Consider the following 7,995-nt stretch of genomic DNA (forward strand, 5'->3'; position numbering starts at 1 on the left):
TACTTAACCAATGTATACTTGGATTTCCTTCTAGAATTACAAACCAGAAGTAGTAATTTCTTTTCAGAAGACAGACTAGCTGGGTATGGTGACACATTATTTTATTTTGATTTTTCGAGACAGGGTTTCTCTGTGTAGCCTTGGCTCTACTGGACTCCCTTTGTAGACCAAGCTGGCCTCTAACTCACATGGATCCGGATCCCCCTGCCTCTGCCTCCCTGAGTGCTGGGATTAAAGGCATGCACCACCACGCCCATCGCCTGTCAGTGACACACACTTTTAATCCCAGCACTCAGTAGGCAAAGGCAGGCAGATCTCTGTGGGTCTGAGGCCAGCTTCTATTGCATAGTGAATTTCAGGCCAGCCAGGGATGCATAGTGAGATCCTATAAGAAAAACAAAATTTAGATTTGGATAGAGAAGGGGAGAAAAGTTTAAAAACTTTTCTGGCCTATGGTGGTGGCAGTACATGCCTTTAATCCCAGCACCATGGAGACAGAGGCAGGTGGATCTTTATGAGTTCAAGACCAGCTTGGTCTACAGAGTGAGTTCCAGGACAGCCAGGGCTATATACAGAGTGACTTAAAAAAACAAAAACTGCTCTGTGTTCAAGCTTTATTATTTGCATAGATTTTAATATTTGCATTTTATTTAATTTCCAAAAATAATTTTAAGTAGGGCTGTGAATATAACTCAGTAGAAGATTTGCGTGCCCAGCATGATAAAGAGCCAGGGTTTGATTCTTAGTACTGAAAAATTAATTAATTAAAAATTGAAAAATACAAACCAGGAATGTAACTCAATAGTAGAGGGCTTACCTGGCATATGCCAGGCCCTAAGCTCAATCCTCAGTACAAATAATAATAATAATAATAATAATAATAATAATAATAATAATAATAATAAATTGAAAAAATATTAGAAGCAAAATATTTATGGGAAACAATACAGGAGTGGGCTGGAAAGACAGCTTGGAACAAAAGTGCTTGCCGCAAGGCCTGACCTCCTACATTCAGAAGCTGGGTGATGTGGGTTGCAGCCTGCAGTCCCAGCATTCCTGCAGTGAGATAGAAGGCAGGAATAAGAGCCTGGAGGCTTGTGGGCCAGCTAGCCCAAAGCACATGGCATGGCAGCAAACAGCAAGAGGCCCTGCCTCAAGGTGGAAAGTGAGATCTGATAGCCAAAATTAGCCTCTGATCGCTACAAGCATACTATAACACACCCATGCCCTCACTCACACACACACACACACACACACACACACCACACACACACACACACAGACACCATACACACACACACACACACACAGACACCATACACACACACACACACACACACACACCACACACACACTTTTAAATACAGGCTATTTCAGTATAATAAACTTAAATAACAAATGCTGCCAGTTAAAATGTGCCACTGGTAAATCTAGGGGCATTGAACAAACTTGTTCTTTTCTTGCAGTGTATCATTGCAGGAGCCGTGTATTGTTTCATCGTTGGCCAAGCCGAGAACATGCTTATAGCAATCACGATTCAGGAAACCTTCATCGTCTTATTTTTTGTCATAATATATATGGTATCCCTTCAACACTTGCTGGTCTGTGTACACTGGCCTTTGCTTGTAAGTGTTCATTTTCTTAGTTTAAATGTAAGCTTTTCCCATAACCGCCAAAACAAGCCTGTCCTCACTTTCCTCTAGGGAAGAAAAGAGAGCTCTCTAGACAAGTGCATAGCAGAACTATGACAGAGTGTTGTTCTGGTCCCAGGAGAGAAACCATCCGAAGCCCAGAAAGGTTCCTTGGACTCCTCTGTCATCGTGACAGCCTCCTGCTTTTAGCTGAGAGTGCATAGCCCATCTCAAAGGGCTTGTGGGTTTGAACACGTGCCATGTTTTCACCTTGTCCTAAAGAAGACTCGAGTTAGCCTAGCCCATGGTAAATGCATTTTTTTAACCCATTGCTTATAGAAGAGTGCGTGCTTCTGCTTTTCAAACAGTATCACCCCAAGGAGACTAATGACGCACCCCAAACAAGAGTTGGCATAACAGAATTGTGGAAAATCTTTAGGAAAAAAAAAAAAAAACTCTTATAGATTATAGCATAATCCTATTTGTGTAAATGTAGGGGCTACAATCTTAAGAGGTGGGAGGTTTCCAGGAAGGATGTTGTATAGCTTTTTTCACACTTTCATTACCAACTGAGGATGCCTGACTTGTCCTGGGAGCCCCCAGCTGGAGAGGTAATACAGTTTTGTCTAGTGTCCTTTGCCTTGGGGCCTTACTAGCTCTGTGACCTTTATTGTTATAGAAGGCCATTGGGAAGGGCTGAGATAAGGCTTTGCTATGTAAAGCAAGCTAGATTTGCACTCATAAAGAAGTTTAGGCTGCTTCTGCTTTAGCCTCCTGAGCACTGGGATTACAGGCATTTGCATCAGACTCCTTAGACCTTGTCCCTTCAATTTCCCCATCTAGGAAATGCAGAAGAGACAAAGTGTGAAGAGAGTCCCTGCCTCCTAGAGTTTCTGTAATACTGAAAAGTATAAGGTGATGGCAGTGTACTTAGAACCAAGTACACACTCAAAACAAACTGCCACACCCCGTAAGCTATTTGGATGGCAAATACAACCCTGATATGGCACCTAACGCCTCCACATCCCACTTCCTTTGTCTATGTGATAGTAGAGATTGAATCTAAGGCCTTCGAACATCATGCAAGCACTCTACCACTGAGCTACATTTTTTTTCCTCTTTTAAGATTTGTTTTTATTTTATGTGTATGAGTCTTTTGCCTGCCTGTGTGTGAAAGTACCCTGCAAGCATGCCTGGAGATCATAGAAACCAAAGGACAGTCCCAGATCCTATGGAACTGGAGTCGCAGTCAGTTGCAAGCCAGTACATGGCGGCTTCGAACCCAAGCAAGGTCCTCTGCAAGGAGCAGCAAGTACCATTTACCGCTGAGCCATCTCTCCAGCCCCACACCTCTATTTATTTATTTATTTTTATTATTATTTATTTTTCATTTTGAGACAGGGTCCGTTTCCCAGGCTGTCCCTGAAGTCGCTCTGCAGCGTAGGCAGGCCTTGAAACTTGCGGTCTTCCTGAGTAGCTGAAATTACAGGCCTGTGCTCCCCACACCAGCCTCAGTTCCTTGAAGTACACATTTTCCTAACCTTAAAGTGGGGTGGGTTGCTAGTGAGCCAGGTCTCAGACATTTCCTTCAACTGTGTGAAGATTTTTCTAAAGAAGCTGCGCAGCCTTCTCTGTCCCACAAAGTAACGAGAAGCAAAATACTGACAAATATGCGCTGCTATCACGGGCTGTATGCAAGACAGTTTAGAGAGCATTAACTACCAAAAAGCTCCTGAGGGGAAACCAACATCTCTATCCATGGCAATATTCCCAGGAAAGTAACATGGGCATTTCTCAACACTTGCCATGCCCTGGACACCTTTCTGTATTTTGTTTTGTTTTGGTCCTTACAAGCACCCAGTGGGGCTGTGGTCATCTGCCACTCCTTACCTAACAGATGAGACAGCGTTGCCCACAGCCATACAGATGTTCCATTGAAACTGAGACTCGAGGCCAGGCGTCGACGACCTAAAGCCCAGACTCTTCCCTGGCTTTACCATCTTGAGATAGTTTCTCCAGCTTCACCCTGCCCAAACCTTAAGTCATCAAGGGATGTGACACCACATCCCTATGCCTTCCCCATATTCTCCGGCTTCCTGGTTGTTTCCTTAAAATGGAAGGCAAAATGGAAGGCAAAGGTGGATTTAGTACCCTGATGGACATTTATAGGTGTGAGTGACTCAACAGAAGTGATGGCCAAGATGACTACATTCCCCTGAGAGGAACTCAGGAAGCCTGGAGTTACTGCCATAAATCTACCTGGGTAACATGCCAAAACCATATATATATATACCCTCCTTTAATGGATTTTAATTTTATTTTTTAATTACGTGTATACAAGCAGAGTGGGGGGGGGGGCGTGCACAAAGAGTGTGAGTACCCATGGAGACCAGAAAGAGAGTGTTGTATCCTCCAGAGCTACGGTTACAAGACAGTTGTGAGCTGCCCAGCATGGGTTCTGGGAACTGAACTCAGGTTTTCTGCTAAGCCAGCTCTCCAGACTTCAAGAGCTTAAGAGGAAATAGAAGACAAGCTAAAAAGGATCACAAGATGCCATGCCTCACTGTAAGGCACATAGGAAAAGCCCAGGAAGTAACCGAGACGGGCCGGCTAACAAGCAGCTCCTGAGCATGAAAGATGGCTGCCCACGAGAGAACCTGCAAACACAGTGGTCACAGGGATCTCAGGCCAGCTGTCCCGCTCACAGGCCTTTGAGCAACTCCAGTACGCCCTCTCTTCTTTCCACATCCAACTGATGGGAAAACATCCTATTCTCTGAAGATGACTATGTGAGCCCCTTGTGGGATTCAGCGCTCCCAACTTTTTTCATGCAGTTGTTCTCTAGAGCATGGGCCAGTGTCTCACACAGCATCTGGAATATGTTTGACTTTCTCAGAGACTAACAGAAAAACTGAAGGACCAAGGTTGTCCAGGTATTCGGTTGTTCAACTAGCAAGTAGTACATATAACAAACCACCACACTGTTAGGCAAGTGGGGAGTGACCTAACAGACTTGAAAAATTGTTTTTTGGTTGTTGTTTTTTTAACTCTTCAAAATAGGACCCAAACTCTTACTTCTCATTTCCCCTCCTTTCTACTCTTCCCCTTTCTGTTCCCATGAGATGAAGCCTTAAGCTTGCTATGTAGTCACGGATGACCGCTGACCCTCTTATCCCATCTCCTGTGTGCTGGGATTACAGGTATGCATCACTGTGCCCCAAAATTAAAGGTACATTTTTATTTACTAACTATAATTTTAATTTTGGACCTCTCGAAATTATTGGGGATCCTTGTTCCAAATGATAGTCAAGTAGGAAGCCCATCTCACCTGGGTGCAATGATGTGGTCTGAGTCTTCACAGTATGTAGAGGACACAGTGAGAAGGGATGGTATTCCTGAGGAAGGCAGAGGCCCATCTGTGCACGGCCAGGCACAGTGGCAACTTCAGCCCTGCCACGCAGAATGGCATTTCTCACCATGTACAGAAGAGGTAAACAAGAGAGTCTGTACTTAAAGCAAAAGGAATGGGGGAAGGGCAAAAATTAAAAAAAAAAAAGAGAAGAGAGAGAAGGAAAGGAAAAGAGAGAAAAACAGAAGATAACCATGGACATCACACTGCCGAGAGTCCTAACCACTTCCTGGGTGACCGACTCTTGGGCAAGTTACTGCCAACTATCCCGTGGGGATTGTAAAAGTCTGGTGAGAACCAACTGAGTTCTCATATCAATGCCTTGGCCCAGTACATGGACCATAGTGACTGTCCAATAAATGTGTGATAGAGCAGATAGGGTAGAAGGCGAAGTGCATCTCCCAGGGACAGCTCAGGAGCTGACCCCTTCACGATGAGGAGACAGAGCAAAGTGCGGTGAGCAGTAGCCTAGTGAGGTAAAATTATGAGAGTGGCAGAGATTAGCCAGGTCTATTATTGTGTTGTTATTAATATGCTTTGGTCCAAATTTTCAAATGATCTGGAACCATAGCTAGTTCATCTTGACTTTTAGGAGTCAACATTGTTTTCTTTTAGTTTGCTGCCTTTGTTTGAGGTGGAGGCTCACTCTGTAGCCCAGGCTGGCCTTGAACTTGAAGTGATCCTCCTACCTCAGCTTCCCAAGGGCTTTATACTCTGTTTCTCAAATTCTCATTCCTATCTTTGAGTATCTTGCTTTACCCCATCATCCGCTACAAAGTTTCCATAAACCCTTGAACTCCGGCCTAGCCCCAGCCTGCCTCCCCACTGTAGGCAGACCTCTGTTTCAGCCAGCTTAGACTTAACCCTTGGCATGCCTGTGCTATGGGCTCATGCCAATGTTAACCTCCAGTAGAGACATGAGTGCCTTTTCCTGAGGCAGGTCACACTCTGTGACCAGGCTCTGGGCTCACCAGTCATAACAGGAAGAACCCAGAGTTTGCAGTACATTCATTCTCTTCATACTGTCAGAACAGATATCATAAATCTACGTTTTATGCACCCACTCTAATTACCAGAGGCACATTCTCTGTAATGTTGCAGCTTCACTGGTACCATTTAACCTTCAGATCACTACGATCAATCCCAATCATTATGCCCATATTCAAAAAGAATTTGCAGGTTGGCAGAGGAGTGACTGAAAACAAAACAAAACAAGACCCCCCAGGGCCCACATCCAAGAATTGGAAACCAAAGACCTCAGTAATAAAAACACAACACTGTGGACTTCTTGTTCCACCTCATGTGGACTCTCCAGAAGCCACAGATGATGACAGGAATGGATGCCATACTGCACTTCTGGTCACAGGTGAGATAGCTCATAACTTCCTTCCTTTGGGTGCTCCTGATGGGAGACAGCAATGAGAAGAGTTCAGACTCCTCTCCTTAGCAATTCAATCTTAAACAACATATGTCCCTAAGATGGCTATTGCATCCTTTATTAAAAAATCACATGGTATTTTTTTTTTTGAGAGCTGCTTTGTGACAGTGAAATAGTCTGTCCTAGTGAAATAGTCTGGGAATGGCTTGGCACATTGGAGGGAGCCGTTAAGATCATCACGGTTCCTCACACTGAATGGCCAGGCTTCTTCCTATGTTAGGCTCCTATCTCAGGCAGGTAAGCCATCCACATTTAAAGAGTGTGGTAAGGAGATAGTTCATTTGGCAAAGTAATTGCCTTGCAAACATGACCCAAATTCAATCTCCAGAGCCCTTTTTTTTTTTTTTTTAAATTTGTAATCTCAGCATTAAGGAGACAGCCACAGGCAGCTCCCTGGGAGCTCTCTGGCCAGATGCCTGGCCTGTTTGAAAAGGAGAGAGCACACAGAACAGCCATTCACTCCAGAAAATCACAACTGCTCTCCAGGCAGGTTTGTGTGTTCTCAGGATATGTGAGCTAGCAAAATAATAAATATAACCCAACTTCTAGAGCATTGATTTACCTGTGGATTTAGGAGTTACAGTAAATGAATGAACTACTAATATAAAAGTTACCCTCCCCAAGAGTCGGGTGTGGTGGTGCACACCTTTAATCCCAGCACTCAGGGTGGCAGAGGCAGGCAGATCACCGTGAATTTGAGGCCAGCCTGGTCTACAAAGAGAGTCCAGGACAGCAAAAGCTAAACAGAAAAACTATATATCAAAAAAACAAAACAAAAAACAAAAACAAAAAAAGAAGTAACCTCCAAACCCTTAATATATATATATATATTAAAATAAATAAGTTATAAGATAGAGTGATAAATTCACACTAAAATATAAAACTTTGAAAAAAAGTCATGTTATGTAAGGTCAATTTTCGGCCAGCTGTAGACCATAGAATCTAGAATTTCTATACCCTTTAAGAAAAGTAAAAAAAAAAAAAAAAAAAGTCAATGAGCCAGGTGGTGGTGGCACACGCCTTTAATCCCAATACTCCAGAGGCAGAGGCAGGCAGATCTCTGAGCTTGAGGCTAGCCTGGTCTACAGAATAAGTTCTAGGACAGCCAAGGCTACACAAAGAAACCTTGTCAAGAGGAAGAAGAAGAAGAAGAAGAAGAAGAAGAGGAGGAGGAGGAGGAGGAGGAGGAGAAAAAAAGAAAGAAAGAAAGAAACAAAGAAAGAAAGAAAGAAAGAAAGAAAGAAAGAAAGAAAGAAAGAAAGAAAGAAAGAAGCCAATGGAAGGGGATGAAAAGATGATTCAAATTTTAAGAGTGGGCACTGTTCCTGCAGAATATCCAACTTCAGTTCCCAACATCTATATAAGATAGCCCACAACCACCTGTAAATCCAGCTCTAGGGGAATCAAACACCTTCTTCAGGCCTCTGAGAGCACCTGCACTCACATGGGTATGTAGCCACATACAGACTCTAGATAGATAGATAGATAGATAGATAGATAGATAGATAGATAGATAG

This window comes from Psammomys obesus, unplaced genomic scaffold, assembly GCF_907164565.1.
Source record: "Psammomys obesus unplaced genomic scaffold, mPsaObe1.curated_primary_1811, whole genome shotgun sequence".
Classification (NCBI taxonomy): Eukaryota; Metazoa; Chordata; class Mammalia; order Rodentia; family Muridae; genus Psammomys; species Psammomys obesus.